Source organism: Oncorhynchus gorbuscha, linkage group LG17 (genome assembly GCF_021184085.1).
Source record: "Oncorhynchus gorbuscha isolate QuinsamMale2020 ecotype Even-year linkage group LG17, OgorEven_v1.0, whole genome shotgun sequence".
Taxonomy (NCBI): domain Eukaryota; kingdom Metazoa; phylum Chordata; class Actinopteri; order Salmoniformes; family Salmonidae; genus Oncorhynchus; species Oncorhynchus gorbuscha.
The window spans coordinates 25,134,310-25,160,811 of record NC_060189.1 but is presented as its reverse complement, the minus strand read 5'-3'; positions in this window follow the sequence as shown (position 1 = coordinate 25,160,811).

The window sequence follows — 26,502 nt, the reverse complement described above, 5'->3', positions numbered from 1 at the left end:
CCTTAATACCTGATTTGTTCAACAACATGATTTGGGGTGCGTCTATTCAAGGCCTTTTTGGGGCGAGCCGAGGTCTTAAGGCTCAAGTCTTGTACCTCGCGGTTATTGTGGTCTGTTTTGGGGTTTGTATTAAATCTTCTTGTGCCGGTGTTTGTGTGGACGCTCCTAATGCTGGCTAATGGGCTTCAGTGGCGTAATGGTCTTCTGGCTCCTATTGAGGACCCCATGGAAAGCAGCATAAAGCTCTGTGGAAGAAAGGATCCAGCCAGACCTTTCAGTGCAACCCTTTTTTTAATTATGGGGAAGAGGCCACCCTCCATCACCTCTGTTTTCACCCCAAATCTTCTGTCCATTCTCCCTGAATCCCAGTCCCCACTGAAACACCCACCTCACCAAACCAGCAGCACCCCCTTTCCGGCCTGCGAGCCCAAACCCGTCAAGCCTAGAGCCAGTCCAGGACATTGCCCTCCTTCCCTGTGGCCCAGTCTCATCCAGCCAATGCTGACCCTGACAGCTATGTCCCGGGGAATAAATTGAATGTGAAATGCATGGTGGGTCCTCACAGACTCCATTGTGCAGATGGGGAGTCTGGGAGGCGAGCAGCGTCACTGGCCCTCATCCCTGATCAAGTTTGACAGCTCGTCGGGAGGAGGCAAGGAAAACGTTTTCTTTCTTTCATTCGAAACCCGAAAGAGGGCCTTTTAAAGCCTCCTCCTTCTTTACCCTGCCCCTCTTCTTTTCACCCTGAAATGAAATAGGCCCAGGCTTTCCCTGGACCAGCTCCCCTGAGACCAGACTGGGGCAAAGGACCTTTTCTCTAACTCCATCTTTCTCTCCTCTCTGTATCCCTCTCGCTTTCTCCTGCTCTTTCACAACTCTACATCTCTCAACATTACTCTCTGTCAGTCTTTTTGTCGTTCTCTCTCCATCTGTCTCAGCTCAACTTCCCCTCCATCCAATAATATCCCCATTTTAGTTGGATCTCCCATCCATGAGCAGGTTTAAATGCTCTTGATATCATTCCACTAAAGCACCAAACCTGAAGCATCCTCATCGTCAACTTCAATCTTTGTGACCATGTCTCTCTCTCCCTCTCTTCCCATCCCTCTCCATCTCCAGAGCCCACATCATGGTTGTGGTTGAGTCCTGGATGATCCTTGACCTCGAGTGATTATTCTGCCGTAGAACATTGGTCTTTCTTCAAAGGATGATTTATAATTTTACTGTGTGTTAGTAATGGCCGCTGTTGCCGATTTTGAAATTGATAGACTGTTCCGACTTTGATTTGAACACAGCAACATCTTGTGAGTAGTCATCACACATTTCTTCTGCGTTTTTTTCTGCATGCTTCTATTGTCCGTGTGTGTTCATTCTCTCAGTACAATATAAAAAGTGCTATTTGGTCCATTCCACTTGATGGCTGTCAGGCAGGCGGTCTCCCTCCCCTGGAAGAGTCAAACTCCTCACTTAATGCAAATGACAGTCATGTAGAATCCAATGCATTTCTCATCGCTGCACATTGCCTAATCAATGTGAATTGCTGTGTAAAAAAAACAACATTGGCTCCCTGTAATTGTTGTTTTTGACCGAGTCAAGTGCAGCTCCTAGAATTAATCCCAACCTGAGATTCAATTATGGGCGTCTGGATAAGCAGTAGGGGGATAGCATCGTATGCAATGGAGAGAGGAGTGTTTGTGTGTGCGTGTGTGCGTGTGTGCGTGTGTGCGCTTGTGTGTGTGCACATGTGAATATGACCTTTGCTGGACATGAGAAGGGCTCAGTCCACAAAATGTTATATAAAGGCTTATGGGATGGCCATAGGCTCTAGGACCCCAATGGCAGGGAGAGGTTCTCCACACTATGTTTCCCTGAGTCCCAGTGTCTATTCAGAACCCACCCACGTCAACCTCCATGGTCGTGCCCTGAGTAGCAAAGGGAGATGTGGAAGATTGTCTGGTAGAGTTGCAAAACCTCATTGTCACCTTTTTCTAATGAGGTCCCTGATCGTCAGCTGTGTTCTCAATTCTGATATTGCCCCAAGAGGAGGTGTAGACTTTGGGTTTGAGTGGGGAGGTGGTGGGGGTTGCAATGTGAGTATCAATGTGGGCTGACTTCATCAATGTGCGTGAAAAACCAGGATCCCCGGAAATTCATTTCTAGTGTGCTGCTAGATAAGCATGTTTCAGTTTTGTGTTTGTGTGGTTGTGTTCTGAAAATATGTGGTGTTCATTATAAGGTGTTAGAATAGGTATTTTAATTTACATTTACATATTTTGTGTTGTTTGGATACATCAACACCTCAATTGTAAATAATGATCAATTTGGACATATTGTATTACTCCAACAGCCAACATGGAAATGATTTTATTTATTTAGAAACTAGATTTATTCCATGGAGAATATTACTCTTTGATTTGTTTTCATCACATTGAAGGGAACACATGCAGGGATGCGCTTACTCACACACACACACATGCATGCACGCACACACATACGCACACACACATACGCACACACACATACGCACACACACACACACACACACACACACACACACACACACACACACACACACACACACACACACACACACACGCACACACGCACGCACGCACGCACGCACGCACGCACGCACGCACGCACACACACACACACACACACACACACACACACACACACACACACACACACACACACACACACACACACACTATTAAGTTGATCTTCCCATCCAGCCCAAGGACATCGGTGCTGTCTCCCTCCCTTCCCCTCCTCTCCTCTTCCTGAAATACAACAGTGGGCTAATGACAACACAAACACAGAAAGGCAATTTAGCTCCCTCTTTAAGAACTACTTTGAAAATAAAGGAATTTTAATTATGGACACAATGAAAAAGAAAAAAGGACTAAAAAGAGAGAAAACACTCACGCATAGTAAACAAAGCTAAAACAATTATCTTCTGGTGACCAGTCTGTGTTTTTAGAACATTCGTTTAATCTTTTATTTACTGCAGAGAGAGAGAGGGAGCGCAAAAGACAGAGAGGAAAAGAGGGAGCATTGTGATGGGGAAGGAGGAAGGGCAATAGGAGAGAGGGGGAAGGGTTGAGCGAGGGTAGGGTGTACAAGAGAAAGATAATATGCATATATTTATAGAAATATCCCCACCCTCCCAATCAAAAGATGCATTTTTATTAGGGAAATGATTTAGCTAAAGACTCGGAAGGAGGAGGAGAGGGGGGGGTATAGTTACCATTTTGTTATTGGAGATATCTTAGCGCCAACCCCCAAAGGCAACATTGTATTTGTCATTTCATTCATCTCTGAAAGAGAATGGAGTGACATTGTGAGGTTCCTCTGATGGGATAAAACCAACAACGACAGCAACAATCACACAACACAGTGGTGAGTTAGAAACCCAATAACACTGTCTAAAGACAACCTCTACGTCCTGAAGAGCACTAGTATATGCTGGAGTAGCGATAGGTTGCAGCAACCTGGCTCCGGCCTCTCTATGGAGTCTCTAAACTTGTGTTTGTGATGATGTGGTGGGGTAAAGGTGTGAGGTTGAGAGAAGAGTCCTTACCGAAGTTGTTACACTAAAGTCAAGTCAAGGTTATTTGTCACATGCTCAGTGTACACAGTACATTACATTACTTGCAGGTTCTCTCTCAGTAATGCGACAAAAATAAGATACATTTTTTTCTAATGAGGTACCTGATCAGTAATAATAAGGAGATAATTAGACAGATAGTCCACCTGCTCAGTAAGGCTACAAATAACAATAACTGCTACACAAAAACCATGCAGCCTCATTTAGAGGGTTAGGCCTGCATTTTCACCATGCCATCCTATCCAGTGGTATACTGCAATGGAACCCTGGGAGACTCTCGGATGGTTTAAACATTATTCTTTGAGATTAGGAGGAAAGCGTGCATATAGAGTAGTGAGTGTCTGTATGAATAAGTAAACCATTGTGTTCCAAGTATTCTAAAATGAGGATTATGAAATGACTGAATATGTATGTCTCCTTCTCGGAGGAATACAAAAACACATAGCCGTAAATAGGAAAAATTGCACGTGTACTGAAATGATCACAACAACGCACAGTCCATTTCGGATGAAAAGACGCACTCACAGTCCACTGTTGATCTAACAATTACCCTCCTCCACTGTTAGGTGAAATTGTGGGGAAGTGATGCTGTTGGCTGCCTGGGCTGTAATTGGCAGAGAGGATGTCCAGTGGGAGGCCAGTGTAAATGAAATATAATGAATCTATCACATCAATTCCAAATGAGCTACTGACACCTTTCCTTTGATGCAGGCAGCCGCAACACTGCTGTGTAGATCCGTATCAGCTCTCTGAGTGAACACTGCCTTCCACAGCGCCCCTGGGTTCCTCGGGTGTAAAAACGAACATAGCAAGGCAAACGCTACAAATCTCAGTTTGCAATGGGGAGAAAATTCCATAGGATACATTTTGTGTAAGAGGCCTGCTCATGCCCCACCCCCCACCATGTCCACCGCTTCAGCTGTGCGGCCCGGTGTGAAAAGACCCGGAGGAATACTGTCTTTGTCATCCTGCCGTTTCAGGGTGAAGAATGAGAGAAGTTTAATCCTCATTGTCTAGGACTCTGGGGGGGTCGGCGGCTGTAAAGTGATCCAACTGGCCCCACTAATCCCCCATACCCACTCGCCGCCACATCAAAAACACCCCCACCATCCCACAATGCAGCAGGCCCCAGACTTGGACCTCAATGTGCGCATTCTAAAAAAGAAAATGGAGCAAAGAAAAAGTTGCAACAACAGAGTAGAATGGACATAAAGACAGTTGTACAGAAGGTAGGGAGCGCTTTGGGGCGAGGGTGGGGTAGGGTGGGGGCATGGTAGGTTCTCTGGCCCCTCAACACACCCTCTCTCTCTCCTGCCACTTCACCCCCCCAGGTCAAGCCCCTGCTGCTGTTGCTCTTTTGTGGGCCTCCCTGGTAACCAAAATATTCCCTGGGTCCTCTATATCATGTTCCTGAATTAAACCCCCAAACAGGGAAAGGGGACGGGTACCTCTGCCGACTCCACATGGGCTTACCAATGCCCTCTACAACTGGACACAAATGTCGGGAAGCCATCGTCTCACACTGTTATTAACAGATGACTGTTACAAGGCTGCTTTGGTTCTCCTTTCTCATTTCAGAGGGCGGATCGTCTATCAGAACACCATGTCTAATTGAGGATACACACATTTATCCATCATGTAATGTAGGCAAGCCAAAACGTGACGTCCCATTTATTATTTCATGAAATGCCTGGATAAATTAGAACTAATGGGGTATGCATAGAATACATGATGACAATGACGCAATGACAATGGTGGCAACGACAATGATAATGACAATGACAATGATAATGACGACAATGATGATGATTCCAAGCCAAACAGAGAGTGAGGCTGAGTAAGCAATAAGGACAGAGTAGGTGTGGCATATTTAAGCAATAAGGCACGAGGGGGTGTGGTAAATCGCCAATATACCACGGCTAAGGGCTGTTCTTAGACACAACGCATCACGGAGTGCCTGGACACAGCCCTTAGCCGTGGTATATTGGCCATGTACCACAAACTCCCGAGGTGCCTTATTGCTATTATAAACTGATTACCAAAGTAATTAGAGCAGTAAAAATAAATGTTTTGTCATACCCGTGTTATATGGTCTGATATACCGAACCACCCAGTTTATAATGGCCAATATACCACACCTAAGGGCTGTTCTTATGGACAACGCAAATATCCTCTGCTATAATATCTGTTTCAGCCAATTACCCACTGGGCACAGACTTCAATTCAATGTCTATTCCACGTCGGTTCAATGTAATTTCATTGACCAGTGTGTGCCCATAGGGTAGCAACCCAAACTAGCTGGTTTATAATGTGTCTTAAAGTATGAACAGTAGGGGCCTCCCGAGTGGCACAGAGGTCTAAGGTACTGCGTTGCAGTGCTAAAGGCGTCAATACAAACTCAGGTTCGATCCCGGGCCGTATCACAACCGGCCGTGATTGGAGGTCCCATAGGGTGGCACACAATAGGTCCAGCGTTGTCAGTGTTAGGGGAGGGTTTGTCCGGAGGGCTTTTACGTGGCTCATGGCACTCTAGCGACTCCTTGTGGTGGGATGGGCACCTGCAGGCTGACCTCGGTCGTCAGTTAAACGGTGTTTCCTCTGACACATTGGTGCAGCTGGCTTTCGGGTTAAGTAGGTGGGTGTTTAGAAGCGAGGTTTGGCGGGTCATGTTTCAGAGGATGCATGACTTTACCTTCGCCTCTCGAGCCCATTGGGAAGTTGCAGCGATGAGACAAGATCAAAATTGAGGTGTAATTTTATTTTGTATTTTTTAAATAATACAAAAATAAGTTTGAACAGTAATGGGATATGGAAGGATGGGCCTTAATTATTCCTTGGTTCTGGTGTTCTGCTATATATTTAAAGAGATGAGAGGTGAGCGAGGGATAGGGAGATAGAGTGAACAGAATGGAGATTTGGGGACTAATAGATTCGAGAGGAGTGTGAACATGGAAAAAGGAGGTTAAAGTGGAACTGACAGCATTTTAGGGTGGGGAGGGGCAGGGCAGGGTAGAGTAGGGTGGGGAAGGGTAGGGTAGGGAAGGATAGGGTGAGGGTAGGTTTGGGTCTGGTTGGGTAGTGTAATATTGGGTAGGTTAAGGTGGGGTAGGTTTGGGTATGGTTGATAGGGTGGGATAGGGTGAGGTAAGGTAAGGTTGGGGTATGGTAGGATTGGGGTAGGGTTGGGTTGGGTGTGGGTAGGTGGGGATAGGGTAGGGTAGGGTTTGTTAGGGTAGGTTTGGGTGTTGTAGGGTAGGGTAGGGTGGGTAGGGTTGGGTAGGGTAGGTTTGGTTGGGATGGGGATGTGTAGGATTGGTAGAGTAGGTGGGTTGAGGTAGGGTAGATTGGGGTTGGGTAGGGTATGGTAGGGTACGATTGGGGTAAAGGGTAGGAAGGGGTATAGGGTGTAGATGAAACATGTGGAGGGGGTGGTGTGTGTCTGTGTGAGAGGGAGCCAGGAGACAGCTGTTTAAAATTCTGTTTCCTGCAAGTGAAGAGGCTAATCCTGCCCCCATAATTCCCTGCAGCCAAATGCAGCTCTCCTTCCTCAACATCACCACTCCCCCTTCTCTATCTCACTCTCTTTCTCTCTCTCTCACTCTTTCTCGCTCTCTCTTTCTCTCTCTCTCTCTCTCTCTCAGTGCACACTCGGTGAGTGACAGCACAATGCCCAGGCCCTCACACGCTTATCTAACTCTAGCAGATGGTCGACTTGGATCAATGCACACACGCCACGATCAATGGCTGCGATAAAGAGCGGCGGGATGGTACTCGCTCCCTCTCCCTCTCTCTATCTATCTCCCTCCCCTTACGCCTAGTCTACTGCCCCCTGCCCAATTGTTTATCTCCTCTCCTCTGCCCGTTTGCATCTGCACTGGCACCCACCAGGCCACGGGACCCTGTTAGAGCGGGTCCTACTAATAGCGAGGGTGTCCAGTGTGCTGCCTGCTGTCTCAGATTCCCTCTGTCTTCTGCTGTCTGTGAGTGCTCTGAGCCCCCTCTCTCTCTCTATCAGGCTTATCATGAGATCACTGCTTCAGCTCCCTCCCTCCTCCCACATCCCTCCCTCCCTCCTGCTTTATCTCTCTGTCGCTCTCCTTCTCTCATACAGTCAGTCGTCCTGCTCTTATCTACCTTGTCAATCTCCCACAGCTGTAGTCATTCTCTCTAGCCGTACAGGAGGTACCCCTGTTGTTCCCATTTTTGCTCTCCCTGAGAGCCCCCTAACCGCGCCCCCTAACCGTGCCTATTAACCCTTAGGCTGCTGTCCTCTTATGATGTGATTTGACCCAGTATAGACATTGTACAGTGTTACCCATCGGTTTCTATACTTTTTCGTCTTTAATTTCCCATTTGGACAATGACCATATAATCTCTAAGGGGATCTCAGAGTGGGCCAGTGTTGTGAAGTGAATCAAACTGGGTCAAAACTGGAGCTGTGAGGAGGAGAAACTGGAACAGAACACCCACTGACTGGGTGGAAGAGGTCCCACTGGGAACTATGGGAGGAACTGGGCCAGGGTGCATGCTGCTATAGCGATATAGACACAGAAAGCAAAAACACTACTCAGAAATACACAGTGGCATCCTATTCACCAATAGAACGTTGAAGTAACAACCCTGATGACTTCCTGCCTCAGATCAAGGGAATGAATATCACCATATAAACCAGTGCATTATTCTCACCCTCAGACAGAGGGGTAGGTGACTTGTCAGCTGTATAAACTTTACCCAAGTGTAAGCTTTCCCCTTGTCCTTCTCACTATTTTTAATAGGCTGTTGGTGATGTAATGCAGTTCATAATAAGCCCATTAACGGCTTTCTCTGCTCTGATGGAAAACGCAGTGGCAATATGGACACCTCTGCTATTTATACCTCTCAAATCCTCATGCATATTCACACAGTGCAGAGACAGGGAAAGAGCAGGCAGACACCCTGACAAATAAGTGCCTGGATTTCATTTCTTTGGGAGCCTAAGCTATTTCAGCATGCCGGGGCCCTTTCCCTCCTCACACTAAGGACGGCCTCAGCCTCATCTATTCTCCGGGCCTCACTGCTTTCATTTGCCTTCAGTTAATGTGATCAAGGACATTGTGTGTGTGTGTGTGTGTGTGTGTGTGTGTGTGTGTGTGTGTGTGTGTGTGTGTGTGTGTGTGTGTGTGTGTGTGTGTGTGTGTGTGTGTGTGTGTGTGTGTGTGTGTGTGTGTGTGTGTGTGTGTGTGTGTGTGTGTGTGTGTGTGTGTGTGTGTGTGTGTGTGTGTGTGTGTGTGTGTACTGCAACAGAGGGTGATCATGAGGCATGGTTATGGATTATAGTCCCTGTTTGGGGTGAAGTCAGGCACAACAGATTAGACTGCCTGGCCTAACAACCACCCACAGGCCTATACACTACCGGTCAAAAGTCTTAGAACACCTACTCATTCAAGGGTTTTTCTTTATGATTACTACTTTATACATTGTAGAATAGTAGTGAAGACATCAACACTATGAAATAAAACATATGTAATCATGTAGTAACCAAAAAAGTGTCAAACAAATCAAAATGTACTTTATATTTGAGATTCTTCAAATAGTCACCCTTTGCCTTGATGATAGCTTTGCACACTCTTGGCATTCTCTTAACCAGATTCACCTGGAGTGCTTCTCCAACAGTCTTGAAGGAGTTCCCACATATGCTGAGCACTTGTTGGCTGCTTTTCCTTCACTCTGCGGTCCGACTCATCCCAAACCATCTCAATTTGGTTGAGATCAAGGGGTTGTGGATACCAGGTCATCTGAGGCAGCACTCCATCACTCTCCTTCTTGGTAAAATAGCCCTTACACAGCCTGGAGGTGTGTTGGGTCATTGTCCTGTTGAAAAACAAATGATGGTCCCATTAAATGCAAACCAGATGGGATGGCGTATCGCTGCAGAATGCAGTGGTAGCCATGCTGGTTAAGTGTGCCTTGAATTCTAAATAAATCACTGACAGTGTCACAGGCAAAGCACCCCACACCATAACACCTCTTCCTCCAGGCTTTATGGTGGGAAATACACATGCGGAGATCATCCGTTCACCCACACCGCATCTCACAAAGACACGGCAGTTGGAACCAAAAATCTCAAATTTGGACTCTAGACCAAAGGACAAATTTCCACCGGACTAATGTCCATTGCTCGTGTTTCTTGATTCACACAGTCTCCTCTGAACAGTTGATGTTGAGATGTGTCTGTTACTTGAACTCTGTGAAGCATTTATTTGGGCTGCAATTTCTGAAGCTGGTAACTCTAATGAACTTATTCTCTGCAGCAGAGGTGACTCTGGGTCTTCAATTCCTGTGGCGACCCTCATGAGAGCCAGCTTCATCATAGCGCTTGATGGTTTTTGCAACAATATGGACTTGGTCTTTTATCAAATAGGGCTCTCTTCTTTATACCGCCCCTACCTTGTCACAACACAACTGATTGGCTCAAACGCATTAAGAAGGAAAGAAATTCCAAAAATTAACTTCTAAAGGCACACCTGTTAATTTAAATGCATTCCAGGTGACTACCTCATGAAGCTGTTTGAGAGAATGCAAAGAGTGTGAAAATCTGTCATCAAGGCAAAAAAGGTGACTTTTTGAAGAATCTCAAATATAAAATATATTTAGATTTGTTTAACACTTTTTTGGTTCTATATGTGTTATTTCCTAGTACAATGTAGAAAATAGTAAAAATAAAGAAAAACCCTTAAATGAGTATGTGTTCTAAAACTTCTGACCGGTAGTATACAAACGCACACACACACACACACACACACACACACACACACACACACACACACACACACACACACACACACACACACACACACACACACACACACACACACACACACACACACACACACACACACACACACACACACACACACACACACACACACACACACACACACACACACACACACACACACACACACACACACACACACACACACACACACACACACACACACACACACACACACACACACACACACACACACACACACACACACTGTACCATGGGCTCCATACAAATAGATGCATCGGATATGTCAACCTGATTGTATGAACTGTACTAGTCAGTTGCTGTCATCACTTATCTCAGCTAATGTGTGCGTACTGTACGTGTGTGCATTACGCTGTAATGTAATCCCTACAGCTTACAGTTTTTAGCAATCACTTTGGCACTAATTTCAGAACCTTGTGGTCATTTTTCTAAACTCTAGACACAAAACTCAAAATGGTCATCACTTGTAACACAGGCTGTCCAATGTTCAAAACATTGCATCGTGCATTCATATCTTTAAAGAAACCTTGCACTTGCAGAACCATTGGTTCAAATAACTTATTTATCATGAAAAAAAATGACTCAATCGGGTTAAGGAAAGGGGAGTATGGGGGTAAGCACAGGGTGGTACATTGTGGATGGGCCTGAAACCATGCTTGCACCATTTGAGCATGGTGGAACCTGACATTATCCCACACAATGACATCAAATCAAATTTGTCACATACACATGCCTTTAGCAGATGTTAATGCGAGTGTAGCGAAATGCTTGTGCTTCTAGTTCCGACAATGCAGTAATAACCAACAAGTAATCTAGCTAACAATTCCAAAACTACTACCTTATAGACACAAGTGTAAGGGGATAAAGAATATGTACATAAAGATATATGAATGAGTGCTGGTACAGAGCGGCATAGGCAAGATACAGTAGATGGTATTGAGTACAGTATATACATATGAGATGGCATAGTTAAAGTGGCTAGTGATACATGTATTACATAAAGATGCAGTAGATGATATAGAGTACAGTATATATGTATACATATGAGATGAATAATGTAGGGTATGTAAACATTATATTAGGTAGCATTGTTTAAAGTGGCTAGTGATATATTTTACATCATTTCCCATCAATTCCCATTATTAAAGTGGCTGGAGTTTAGTCAGTGTGTTGGTAGCAGCCACTCAATGTTAGTGATGGCTGTTTAACAGTCTGATGGCCTTGAGATAGAAGCTGTTTGTCAGTCTCTCGGTCCCAGCTTTGATACACCTGTACTGACCTCGCCTTCTGGATGATAAGCGGGGTGAACAGGCAGTGGCTCGGGTGGTTGTTGTCCTTGATGATCTTTATGGCCTTCCTGTGACATCGGGTGGTGAAGGTGTCCTGGAGGGCAGGTAGTTTGCCCCCGGTGATGCGTTGTGCAGACCTCACTACCCTCTTGAGAGCCTTACGGTTGTGGGCGGAGCAGTTGCCGTACCAGGCGGTGATACAGCCCGATAGGATGCTCTCGATTGTGCATCTGTAGAAGTTTGTGAGTGCTTTTGGTGACAAGCCGAATTTCGTCAGCCTCCTGAGGTAAGCAAATTGGAGTGGGTCTAGGGTGTCAGGTAGGGTGGAGGTGATATGGTCCTGCCATCAGCTCTACAGACCTGATTTAGCTCATCAAGGACGGCTACATTCGAACAGCGAATCATGTGGCAGCCTGCAACTCAATATATAGAGTATATAGAGTAGTGAGCTTTAGATGTTGTTTGACCAAACATTAGAACGGGCAAGATGAGTAATCTAAGCAACTTTGACCCTGGTATGATTGTTGATGCCACACATGGTGATTCCAGCATCTCAGAAACAGCTGCTTCCTGGGATTTTTACACACTACAGCCTCTAGAGTTTACAGAGAATGGTGCGATAAACAAAACACATTCCGTGAGCGGCATTTCTGTGGGCAAAACCACCTTGTTAATGAGAGAGGACAGAAGAGAATGTCCAGACTCATTCAAGCTAAACAGAAAGGCCACAAACGCTCAAATAACAGCTGTTTATAACAGTGGTGTGCAGAAGGGCATCTCTTAACGTACAACACCGTGAATAATTCAGGCTGTTGTGGAGGCAAAAGGGGGTCCTACCCAGTACTAGATAGGTGTACCTAATAAAGTGGCCGGGGAGTGTACAGTAATGCCAAATCTGAAAACATGGTTTGGAAAATTAGTACATGGGACCATAGAAACAGTGTCTGATAAAGAATGATGGTGAAATATTACATCCATAGATAATGTAGTCCAATTGGTTCATGTTTCTCGGAAATTGGTGTCAATGGATCTCGTTATCCTGAAACTTTCATGATTGAAACATGGAATATTGTTTGTCAGTTTCCGTAAAACTATGCATGAAGAGTAACGCAACAGTTACTAGTTGATAGTTAGATCATTGTAATGAAATGAAATGAATAGACAGTCATCTCAGATGTAATGTGTGAATTGCATTTTGAAATGGTAATACTTTGATGTTAAGTTGTGTCATTTTGAACCGGTGATTTTAGTTCAATGAACAAATTATCTTAACTTTATGTGTATTGTATCCAAGCAATTAGAAAAAGTGTTAAGAGTTTAAAAAAAATGCATTTTGATCATCGGTTGTGAGTTTTGTGTCTAGAGTTTGGAAAATGACATCAAGGTTCCGAAATTAGTGCCAAACCGATTGTAAAAAACTGTAAACGCCCCCGCAGTGATGTCCAATGGCTGCTCAGCCTCTGTCTTGCTCCAGGTCATTAAAAGTTATCCGATAACTGAGAGTCCCCCAAAAGAAAGGACAGACAATCATCTCAACTCAAATAAATGAAGAAAATGGAGAATCCCCCAATAGGAAAGGTATTGCAGACCATGTGAAACCCCTAGTGGAGTGAGAGGGGAGCCCAATGTGCTGACAGAGGGCTCGGCAGGCTCTCTCTCAGGCCGGGCTGCCCTTGGATCTGTCCCTGGATCTGTTCCTGGATCTGGACACACAGTCTGGCTGGCCACACTGAGCCCCACTCAGCTATTGTCACATGAGCTAGAGCCTGGAGAGGCCACTGCTTCCCCTCTATCCCCCTCTGCCCCGCCCCCCCAAGCCTTAATCCTGCTTAATTTGAGTGCAAAGAAATTCACATGTGCCAGTAAGAACATTTACAGAGTACACTGCCTCCATTTTCCCTCCGAAAATATAACACAGCTTAACCGCTAAGCTTTATTGATCTCACAACTTGATAGTGTGATTAAGGGGGAGAGACGGTGCCTCTAAAACAGTGCACACTTATAGATTACAGACCGCGCTACACTGATTTGAATTGGGAATCCATTAGCGTGGCTGCAGTGTCTTGGCAGGGAGTCTCTCTCTGCTCCTCAGCACAGATACCTACCACTCTGTGTTTAATGCTGTGTGCCTGTGCCTGTGTGTAAGGAAAGCGTCTCCGTGTTGTGTTTTCCCAAGAAACGTCTCCCGCTGCCTCCACCGTTAGCAGGTGTCGTGATGGAGAAGTGAACCGGAGCGGAGCGTACAGTATGTGTGTGTGTGTGTGTGTGCCTTGGGGCAGAGAGATGCAGAATTGCAGATTCCACCCAACACTGATTTGAACACCTCTGTAGGGTGGGTGGGCATGAGGCAGACGCAGAGCAGTAGGACATGTAGCCACCCAGTAGCTGTTACGTTACACTCCAGTGAAAGGTAGCCAGCCATTAATTCAGCCACAGCTCCACTGACAGAGGTAAAGCCATAGGGCACTGTAGAGAAAGCTTGGATAGGGAAATCATTTACATTTGTGTTACAGTGTATACTTATGGAGAGTTTATTTTAGAGTCTAATCAGCATAATCCATTATTTAATTTATTAGGATCCACATTAGCCGATGCCAATGGCGACTGGGGTCCGACACATGACGAAAAATACATTACAGACAAAAGACTTTACAATTTACATACATTTAAAAACAGTAACGTGTGTGTGTGTGTGTGTGTGTGTGTGTGTGTGTGTGTGTGTGTGTGTGTGTGTGTGTGTGTGTGTGTGTGTGTGTGTGTGTGTGTGTGTGTGTGTGTGTGTGTGTGTGTGTGTGTGTGTGTGTGTGTGTGTGTGTGTGTGTGTGTCTATCAGTTACACATACATGTCAGGACATACACACAACAAGTAGGTCACATGGGGGAGAGGCGTTGTGAGCATGATGTTTTTGAGTTCACATGCAAGTGAAGAACGTTTCTTACACAAACCCACAGGTAAGCAGAAATAAGAAAAGTTGTCACAATCCAATCAATGTCTCTCAGATCATGTTGGCTTTTAGTCTTGGCTTACTTAAGTACCTGCCTTTGTTTGTGTTTTCATTTTAAATTGAATTTTACTGGCTAGAGCGCACATCAGAGCAATGTCTCCCCTCTGAAAACACCTACTCATTTCAGCACTGATTCATTCCAATCTAATTCAAATTCCTGGGGGATTAGAGACATCTAATTTGGTGATATCACAGTCCTGCACACTTTAGATGTTGTATTCAACCAACATTCCCCTCCCCCTCTGTCACAGCGCACACAAACACAATCGCACAAAAACACACATCGCACTCTACTAGTGAACCTGAATGCCACCCTGATCATATTTTGCATGTGTTCGGTAGAGCCAAGAGCAATTCTGGTCCCCAGTGCTAACACACAAACCTATCCTATTTGATGATGGCATGGTGAGGGACAAAGGCTGCATTTAGACAGGCAGCCCATTTCTGATATTTTTTCCACTAATTGGTCTTTTGACCAATCACATCACATCTTTTCACATCAGACATTTTTCAGAACTAATTTGATTGGTCAAAAGTTAGAAAAAAAAGATCGGAATTGGGCTGCCTGTGTAAAAGCAGCCAATGAGACAAAACAAGAAAACAAAGAGATAGCAGCTTCAAGAAGGAATTAGAATAAGGGGTAACACAGTATAACAGATGGATCCAGATTAGAGCGAGGGAAATAGCAGTCCTGTAAGGTTTGAACCAGGACCAGAAATAGGCATTAAGCAGCAGACCCATTTCAGGCGCTGCCACTGACTCAACTTCCCTTTCCCCCCAACCTCCACTCCAGCCCCCTCCTTCTATTACCACTAGCAACATTGTTTTCCACTCCAAATGTTCAGACAAGAAGGACCATGAGGCTCCTTCCCTCATTAATCTAGAGAAGCAGTGGTGCTGGTCTCCTGAAACAAGATACTGTGATGTTCATTTCATTTTCATAACCCACTAGTGTTGGTACAGTCCACCCCAGCTCCAGGTCAGGTATCCAGCCCCAATGTGGCCCTGTCGGCTGGGACAAGCAGGGTGGCGTGACAATGATGGATGGCTGTGAGCCTGGTACCAATAAGGCCATCTGAAAGGTCCATATAGAGGTCCATATGGGGCCCTGGGCCCTGGGAGATGAGCCCACCGGGGAACCCACTTTAATTTAAATCCTCAGAAACTGGCAGCCAGCTATGGCACTTTCCCCACGCTCTGCACCCATCCCAGACCACCGCCTCCACCTCCAGCCAGCCACTTTTGTTCCTGGGACCCACAAGTTTTTCCCCTTAATTAATTCAACAGAAAGTAATTAAACCTTTGCTTTCCACCGACGTGCCTTGTCTGCCCCCACCCCCACGCACCACAAAGGAAAGGTATGATGGAGAGGCAGGCGCAAGAAATTAAGAACACTGTGCCAAATGACTGTCGGAAGCAAAACAATATAAGCCCCCTGAGTCAAAGGGCCAGGGCTCATAATAAAGGAATAACAAGACCAGGCAGAGAGCTGAGATGAATGCACTGTGGCGGCCAACGGGTCTCATTGTTCTGTGGCGAGGTAGAGGCTGTTAAGGTGGAAGGCCCCAGCCACAAGCCCAGCTCTTAATTTGCTGAGTGGTGTAAGGCCTCAGGGGTGCATGTTGCTTTCGCCAGAGAGGCAGTAATGCACTTGCCAGCGTCTCCTCTCCTCCAGTTTTTGGTCAGCACTTTGGAGCTTTTGTGGAAACTTTGAAAATATTTTTTTATTCTCCTTCACAATATACAGTTCTCTTAAAGGGAAACTTCAGCACTAGACTGTATTTGGGCTGTTCGTCCAGTCTCTCTACATAATTATGAGTGATGAGAGGTGTTTCAGACATCATTTTTGAGCCAGGAAAGTTCAACCAATGACTTTCTAGGGAGTTTTACCTAGCCACTGTGCTTCTACACCAGCATTGCTTGCCGTTTGGGGTTTTAGGCTGGGTTTCTGTACAGCACTTTGAGATATCAGCTGATGTAAGAAGGGCTTTATAAATACATTTGATTTGAATTTGATTTGATTGAGCCGGCTGTCTAAAAATGAATGGTGTCATGTATTGTAACAATTATTGTGGCCTTTGTATTTTGTCAATTGCACGATCATTCTAGCAGTGAGTAGATAGGACTGTCATTGTTCAAAAGAAACATTGGACTTGTCTCAATGATGTTCCTATCTGGCACGACATTGCAGTATATCTAGGTTGACTCATTTTATCTGGCCTTGGAAAGACTACAGCCTGATGGGAGCCCTACTTCCTCGTCCAATTCTGTTCCCACCCTCAAAGACAGGCTTTTCAAAACAGGGGCGGTACTAGTTTGTACAGGTTCAAAAGAGCTATGTTACCGTGCACTGTCTTTCTGAGATGGCAAGCTCAATAACTATAACAGCTGCTTCTAGTGATTCCTCTTTCCAAGAAGAGCTGGACATACTAACATAGGGACATTCTGCCCTATTCCTTTGAGTTCTTACTGGACAGATTCACTGCAGATCCCATAGAACGTGTGTGTGACAGACCATCAAAGTTTCAATGCACATATGGATAGAGGTGTGCTGGAGACGTTCTTCAGAACCTCCAAGATCAACTGGCGGCGGCAGCCTAGACCAGCTGGACCAGGAGGGCAAATGTCAAACAAGTAAGTTGTTTTGCTGTCGGTAGCTAGCTTGCAATATAGCTAAGCTCTCTTCTCACACAAGGCAGTGTAATTCAGTACAGTATAATTTTGTGATAGATTTGGACATAACAGGGCTCGCTATTACCACTACAAGCTAAGCTAGCCAAGTTGAGCTAGCTAGCTTTTTTTGCTATACCCAAAATGTATTGTAGCCTAATGTTATAGCTAGCTAGATAACGTTAGATAGCTAGGCTACTTAGCCTCGGTGCATTTCTTTAAGACTAGAAGAAAACTGGAGAAATATTTTGATGTTGATGACGAACAAATGAAAGTTGAAATGATACACCAACTCCCTGCACCATTTGTTTCAGCAGTAAATATATTTCATGAATATCACAATGAATTGATCCAAAAGTTGACATCAACACTTTATTGGTTCTAATGCAGCTTGAATCACTTAGTCAGTTGTCAGTACACTTGCAGAAAATATGAAATATACATTTTATATCAAACTCCATTATATCCATTATATTACCTCCCAATAAAATGATCTTTGGTTATAGTCACAGCCATGTACATTCCCCCTCAAGCCTATACCACGACACCCCTACCTTGTCACAACACAACTGATTGGCTCAAACACATTAAGAAGTAAAGAAATTCCACAAATTCACTTTTAACATGGCAGACCTGTTAATTGACATTCATTTCATGAAGCTGGTTGAGAGAATGCCAAGAGTGTGCAAAGCTGTCATCAGGTTGGGAACACCCCCATAGTCATCAACGGTGCCTCAGTGGAGACAATCAATAACGTAAAGTTCCTCGGCATACATGTCTCCAATAAGCTGAAATGGTCAAACCACATGGATACATTGGTAATGCAGGCACGGCAGTGACTCTTCTTAAAAAAACAAATAATAATGTTTTACCCCCTTTTCTCCCCAATTTCGTGGTATCCAATTGTTAGTAGTTACTATCTTGTCTCATCGCTACAACTCCCGTACGGGCTCGGAAGAGGCGAAGGTCGAAAACCATGCGTCCTCCGAAACACAACCCAACCAAGCCGCACTGCTTCTTTAACACAGCTCGCATCCAACCCGGAAGCCAGCCGCACCAATGTGTCGGAGGAAACACCGTGCACCTGGTGACCTGGTTAGCACGCACTTACCTCGGACCACCACAGGAGTCGCTGGTGTGCGATGAGACAAACCCTCCCTAACCCAGATGATGCTAGGCCAATTGTGTGTCGCCCCATGGACCTCCCGGTCGCGGCCGGCTGCGACAGAGCCTGGGCGCGAACCCAGAGTCTCTGGTGGCACAGCCCTAGACCACTGCCCCACCCGGGAGGTCCCGGCAGGGACTCTTCTACCTCAGGAGGCTGAATAAATTTGTCCCCGAGGGCCCTTACAGTGTTCCACAGGAGCACCATCGAGAGATTACAACCTGGTATGGCAACTTCCCCACCGCTGACCCTGCTGCTCCCCCCTCTATGGACATTCTACCCTGCTACTGCCCCTTTTGACACTTACCATGCTCCCACCCCACCACCCAATGGAGATTTATCATTGCTACAGTTGTAAATGTGTCTATATTATTTTTATTATTTGATATTATTGCCTCACTCACTTCTCTTTTGACCTGCACTGTTGGAGCTCTGAGCATAAGAATTTCACTGTATCCTGCAATTACATTGGTTTAGATTTTGGTTGAGAAAAACAAATGTAGTTCGCTAGCAAGTTAGCTCTGCTCCACTTCTTAGTAAAGTAACCAATGAAATATTACCCCAGCAGCCAGTTCTTGCTTGTAGGCTAAGGTTAAACATTGCTGACAATCTGAAATGGTCCACCCACACAGACAGTGTGGTGAAGAAGGTGCACACTCAGGAGGCTAAATAAATTTGGCTTGGCCCCTAAGACACTCACAAACCTTTACAGATGCACAATTGAGAGCATCCTGTCGGGCTCTATCACCGCCTGGTACGGCAACTGCATCGCCCACAACAGCAGGGCTGGCCAAAGGGTGATGCGGTCTACCCAACGCATCAATGGGGTCACACTGCCTGCCCTCCAGGACACCTACAGCACCCGATGTCACAGGAAGGCCAAAAAGTTTATCAAGAACATCAACCATCCGAGCCACGGCCTGTTCACAACACTACCATCCAGAAGGCGAGGTCAGTACAGGTGCATCTAAGCTGGGACCAAGAGACTGAAAAACAGCTTCTTGAGAAGGCCATCAGGCTGTTAAATAGCCATCATTGCAGCCCAAATAAATGCTTTACAGAGATCAAGTAAAAGACACATTTCATCATCAATTGTTCAGAGGAGACTGCGGGAATCAGGCCTTCATGGTCGAATTGCTGTAAAGAAACCACAACTAAAGGACCAATAATAAGAAGAGACTTGCTTGGGCCAAGAAACACAAGCAATGGACATTAGACCGGTGGAAATCTGTCCTTTGGTCTGAATAGTCCAAATTTGCGATTTTTGGTTCCAACCACCATGTCTTTGTGAGACGCAGAGTAGGTGAACAAATGATCTCCGCATGTTTGGTTCCCACAGTGAATCATGGAGGAGGAGGTGTGATGGTGTGGGGTTGCTTTGGTGGTGACACTGTCAGTGATTTATTTAGAATTCAAGGTACACTTAACCGGCATGGCTACCACTGCATTCTGCAGTGAAACACCATCCCATCTGGTTTGCGGTTAATGGGACCATCATTTGTTTTTCAAAAAGACAATGACGCAACACACCTCCAGGCTGTGTAAGGGCTATTTGTCCAAGAAGGAGAGTGATGGAGTGCTACATCAGATGACCTGGCCTCCACAATCACCCGACCTCACCCCAATTGAGTTGGACCACAGAGTGAAGGAAAAGCAGCCAACACGGGCTCAGCATATTCGGGAACTCCTTCAAGAACGTTAGAAAATCATTCCAGGTGAAGCTGGTTGAGAGAATTCCAAGTGTGAAAAGCTGTCATCAAGGCAAAAGGTGGCTACTTTGAAAAATCTCAAATCTCAAATCTATTTTGATTTGACACTTTTTTGGTTGCTACATGATTCCATCTGTTATATCATAGTTTTGGTATCTTCACTATTATTTTACAATGTAGACAATAGTACAAATAAAGAAAAAACTACTTTTGACTGGTACTGTACTTTTTTTCTAATTTAATGTGTTTATACTGCATTCTATTCTACTCTATTTTAGTCAATGCAACTCCGACATTGCTCGTCCTAATATTTATATATGTAACGAATTCGCTGAGAGTCGGGAAGCAAGTTCAGGGAGTGAGTGTTTTAATAAATGAAATAAATAATGAACAAGAAACACAAACAATGCACCGACATGAAAACAGAGTGAATAACACCTGAGGAAAGAACCAAGAGGAGTGACAAGATATAGGGAAGATAATTAGGGAGGTGATGGAGTCCAGGTGAGTGTCATGAGGCGCAGGTGCGCAAGACGATGGTGACAGGTGTGCGGGATAATCAGCAGCCTGATGACCTAGAGGCCGGAGAGGGAGTATACATGACAATATATTTATTATTCTTTTACTTTTAGATTTGTGTGTATTGTTGTGAATTGTTAGATACTACTGCACTGTTGGAGCTTGGAAGACAAGCAATTCGCTACACCCGCAATAACATCTGCTAAATATGTGTATGTGATCATTTTGATTTGATTTAGTGAGGAAATTCTTGATTTTTATGACATATTATATGTTACTAACATATTAATGGACATATACAGTGAATGAGCAGCGGTGAATCCCCTTTAAAAACCTGTTATTGTTTTTCGTTCAACAGAAGCATGCCATTCCCCAAGGAAGTAAGTGGCCGACAGCCGCATAGTAGATGTTTTGGAGGTGTTGGAAGTGTAACTGCAAAAACCACTCCCTACCTATTATCCCTAACGCGTTGGTTCAAAACAGCGACAAAACTTCTAACGGGCTTCATTTGAACTTGTAACGCAGCTACACAAACTTCTAACGGGGCTTCATTGGAACTTGTAACGCAGCTGCACAAACTTCTAACGGGCTTCATTGGAACTTGTAACGCAGCTGCACAAACTTCTAACGGGCTTCATTGTAACTTGTAACGCAGCTGCACAAACTTCTAACGGGTTTCATTGGAACTTGTAACGCAGCTGCACAAACTTCTAACGGGCTTCATTGGAACTTGTAACGCAGCTGCACAAACTTCGAACGGGTTTCATTGGAACTTGTAACGCAGCTGCACAAACTTCTAACGGGCTTCATTGGAACTTGACGGATATAAAGTCGGGTGATTGTGTTGCATCCAATGGCAGTGTCCACAATAAGGTAACGCAAGGAGCCGCTTGAAGCTTACTGTATGCTTCCCAGTCTAAACCGTTTGTGCATATACTGTATTCAGTGGCGATTTTAGCATGTAAATCTTGGTGTGGCAAGAAAATAAAATGTGGTATGCATGCCAGCAAAGCCACTACACAACACAACACAACACTAAACCTATACATGAATTGCACTATAACGGCGACAAACGGTGCCCACAAACTGTTAGGGCCTACATAATGCTGTCCCAACACCTTACCACTACTACACCTGGCTATAAGCAGAGCTTTGTCTGGCAGTGAAACAGTTCATTCAGTCTCATTTACTGCTTTAAAAAAACATTGCTCATATGGCTGACTTGCTTAAACAAATGTGGTTTCTACTGACAATTGAGATGTACAAACTACATTATGGCATAAGGCGGACGACAAGTGGATAATAGGCAATCCGTAATTTCGATTAAGACATTAATGAGCGAGCTAGGACGGACGTAGTCAATATAACTATTTGTTCAGCACTTTTTAAATGTACAGCGACAGAATTCCGAACATGGGCCGTTCTTACAGTGTTCCTAAGTCAGAACCATAGGATAAATAAGGGCTCTTACAATATTCAATGATTACATTTCTCTAAAACAGGTTATAGGCTACATGTGCACCACCAAATTAGAACAGTAGGTGAAATTAAGAGGTGAAAATAGACCAAATTACTGGGGTGAGGCACATTGAATGCCTTGCGTGTCCAAAAAGATACATGTCAAATAACACTATTTGACATGTTAAATAAGCTTTTAATTTACACGTCAAATAACACAATTCTATTATATAATGAATTTGCATGTGCAAGCCAAACGCCACCACTATTATCTGTAGCACTGTCAAAGCTGTACAAAAAAAGTCTGCAAACAAGCACACACCGGCCAATACCGTGTTATTGAAAACAGACCAAATGATTAAGACACATGGGCTACAGCTTACTACACAACATACACTTAGTATTACTTTCTTAGCTACAGTATACACATTTCCCTTGCATACTACATCATTTATGCAGCAGCATAACGTTACAAGACATTGTCATCAAAGTCCGACATTCTCTGGATTTATGGTGTGAACTCGGAAAATAACCACACAGCCACTCCACTGAATAGCAGGCTAGCGGTTGCTTTGCAATGCTTGCAGTTAGCCACTGATTCCTTCCAAGGATTAAAAAGGATTTGCCAGTAGATTGTCGACTTGATTCATGATGATGACTGCTAGCTAAGACTTTGAAAGTAAGATGTTGACATGATCAGTCCAATCAAAGCTACTGTACATATAACGTGATTTGACATCATTTTATCTGTGGCCAATGACCTTGAGCCTTCTTGGAAGCTTTGGTTAGTTTTGGTGTTCGTCAGTTTTTGGGGGGCTGTTCAAGCACACACATTTTTCCCTTGAAGCTAGTTGAAGTTCGGTAGCCGAAGTCTACGCCCAGTCGTGGATGATTAGTCAATAGTAGGGATTCTTTAGTTAAGTGTTTGTTCGTTTTCGTGTACATGTTTTCACTTGAGAAATACTGTATCAAACATCTTAGTTGGATGTAAAAATGTGCATATAAGTCCACCTCTGCAAATTATTATTAGTGTACTGGTTTACGGCATCTCAAGAGGGACAATCGCTTTTTCAAGCAAAGGTGGTAATGGGAGCAGAGACGTTCACTTCGCCTAGACAAATTCTGCTAGGAGCAAACCGAACCTATGTATGTGGACACCTTTATTGACCAAGGTCTCATCAATATTAATTCACATCAATACAGGAAAAGCAAAACACAATCATAGAAAATTAACACATTCTTTAGTCAGCCTTTTGAATTGTCCTCGATGCACCAATTCATTGAATTTTAGAGAGCCTTGGAGATTATCCACAAGTAAGGTGCAAAAAAACTAAAGGCAAATTGACCTAACTCAGTGGAGATAGAAGGGATCTCCGGAGATAGTCATCCCTGAGACCAGGTCTGGTATCTCCTACGTCTATAAGTTAACAATGAAGTATACGGTGGAAGGTCATGCAGGAGGGTTTTATATAAGAAGAGTGAAACGCATCGATCTACGAGACTTCAGAGGGCCAGTCTACTTTCTGATACAGAATGCAGCAATGTGTTCTGAACCTATCGCCCGTAATAAAGAGTAGTGAGCTATGATGATAAACTGCATCCAATGGCTTCGATACAGTGCCAGTTGTATTCATATAGACAATATCCCCATAGTCTATCATCGAAATGAATGTTGACTGAATGATTTGTTTTCTACTATTTAATGAAAGGAATGACCTATTCTTAAAAAAAGAACAATTCTTAACTAACTCAATAAAATGCTTTTTGAAAGATCACTTTTCGTCAGCCCAGATGCCCAGATATAAACAGGGACACGCTCATAAATCAGCAGATGAATTCTACGTGATTTGGAAAGGACTGTACTTGGTTTTACCTGCTTGTGGATTCAACATCTCTAATGCTGTTCCACCTCCGACACTGGCAAAAACAAACTACTATGCAGATATCAGCTAGCACGGATCTGATAGAATCTAGCCCGAGAAATCAGATTTGATGGTATATTAGCCAGCCTTAAAGGCCCAGCGCATTCAAAAACGTGATTTTCTGTGTTCTATATACATTTTCACACTTAGGTTGGAATAATACTGTGACATTGTGAAAATGCCCTTTTAGTGTACGAGCTGATTGAAAAGGCCACCTGAAATGTCAGCCTGTTTTGGTGGGATGGAGTTTTGGCCTGCCTGACGACATCACCAGGCAGTATAAATTAATAGACCAATGACAGACAGCAATTTTTTTAGGCTCAGTCAATAAGACCCCACAATCAGATCACTCCCAGACATTCCTGGCAAACTTACTTATTGAGAAATTGCTCTTTGCTAAGATGCTACTGTATTTAGTTTTTGACCATTTGAATTGAAAACAATCACAGTAAGGTACTTAATTGTTACCCAGAAATGATTTGATATTGAGATAAATACAGCTGCATTGGATCTAAAAAACAACAGATTAGTGTGTTAGTGACAGAATGGACCTCTAACAGTGAGCATGGGTCCTCCATGTGTCCTCTTTTTCATTGGTCAGTTGATATTCCTCCATGTATGGGCCATTTTTGCCATTCACACTGAAGAGGCCCTGATTTCCATGTCTAACCCCAGTGTCAGTGGGCCACATAGCTAACCCATCAGTGCTTCATCAGCAGGTGCAGCATGTCAGCACCTCACATGATGCACTTCGAACAAGCCATCTCCCTACTGCACATGTAGGCCCTGACGTTCATTTGCTCAAAATATTGTCCTTAGACTGTTACCATCGTCTTTTCTCCCCTGGGCTTTCAAGAAAGTCAACTCTGTCTGCTAATAAGTGAGTTTGAAGATGTTAAGGGTGCTGCCTAGTGTTGTCTATGATTGTGAAGTTAGGAGAAGGGATGGTTAAGCCCATATCTTTGAACTACGGTGTTGGGTCAGACAGCCAAGGCAGATATTTGCACACTAAATATTTGAATCCCTAACTAATCACTTGGTGAGTCCAGTGTGGATGGATGTTTTTGGGGGTGATGGAGGGGTACGGGGGGCTTACGTGGTGGCCTGGCACATTCCTCATGTCAATGACACCTTTGTTCCAGGGGATTGTGGGAAAAGTCAAACAGGGTGATCTCCAGAGTGGGCCACTGGATGGCCAGAGCTGTCGACTAAATGCTCCTGTTCCGCTTCCAGCTAGGCCACGTGGATGGATACATGCACGAGACACACACAAACTTACAGCCATGCTAGCCCTAGCCAGACCAAGGCACACTGCATGGCTCCAGGGCCAGGCTTAGTTAGTTATCCCAGGGGCCTTTCCACAGGATGCCTAATGTTTACTGGATGCCACAGGTGTGTCTGGGAATACATTTTAGAAGTACCTCTCAGCTTTTACACCTAGTGACATATGGCTCTGGGTTGGACAAACTAATCAAATGTCTTCCAATGGCCATCCTGCTTTCTTGATTCATGGTCTCAAAAAGGCTAGGCACGCACGCACGCACGCACGCACGCACGCACGCACGCACGCACGCACGCACGCACGCACGCACGCACGCACACACACACACGCGTAATACTACACATGTTAGCATCCTTCCCTAGTCACCCGTTTGGTGACTGTCTGCATTTACTTTTTATTAAAATATTCCTAATCACCATGGAGACAGCGCCAGCCGAGAGAGCAGACAGGAAGCGTGATGGACAAATTAGTCAGAAGTGCTGCCTAAATGGATGGTAAGGGCAGAGGGGGGGGGGAGTGAGTATATATGTGAGAGAGAGAATCAGAGAGAGAGACCAGGAAAGAGAGAGGAACAGAGAACCATCTCCATTTCACCATTCAGCTGTGCCTCATATTGCCGAAGCACTCAGATCACAACCCACTAACTGATAGAGAAACAAATTAAGGAAAGGCTGTTCAAATAGATATGCTTCTAAAGGAGATTTAAGGAGTGGAACTGATTGTTCATGTTGGATTCCGGCGCTTCAGAGCCCTCACCCAGGGGGCTTGGCTTTCAAAGCTGGGTGACTCGCACACAGAAACAGTCCATTAACAAAGTTCACCTCTCCTCAGTGCCCCCTTCCTCCTCCTTCCTTACAGCCCCCTCTCCTCTCCTCAGTGCCCCCTTCCTCCTCCTTCCTTACAGCACCCCCCTCTCCTCTCCTTCCACACCAGCCCTCTCCTCTCCTTTCCTCAGTGCCCCTTCCTCCTCCCTTCCTTACAGCCCCTCCTCTCCTTCTCCTCTCCCTCCTCCTTACAGTGCCCCCTTCCTCCTCCTTCCTTCCAGCACCCCCTCTCCTCTCCTTCCACACCAGCCCT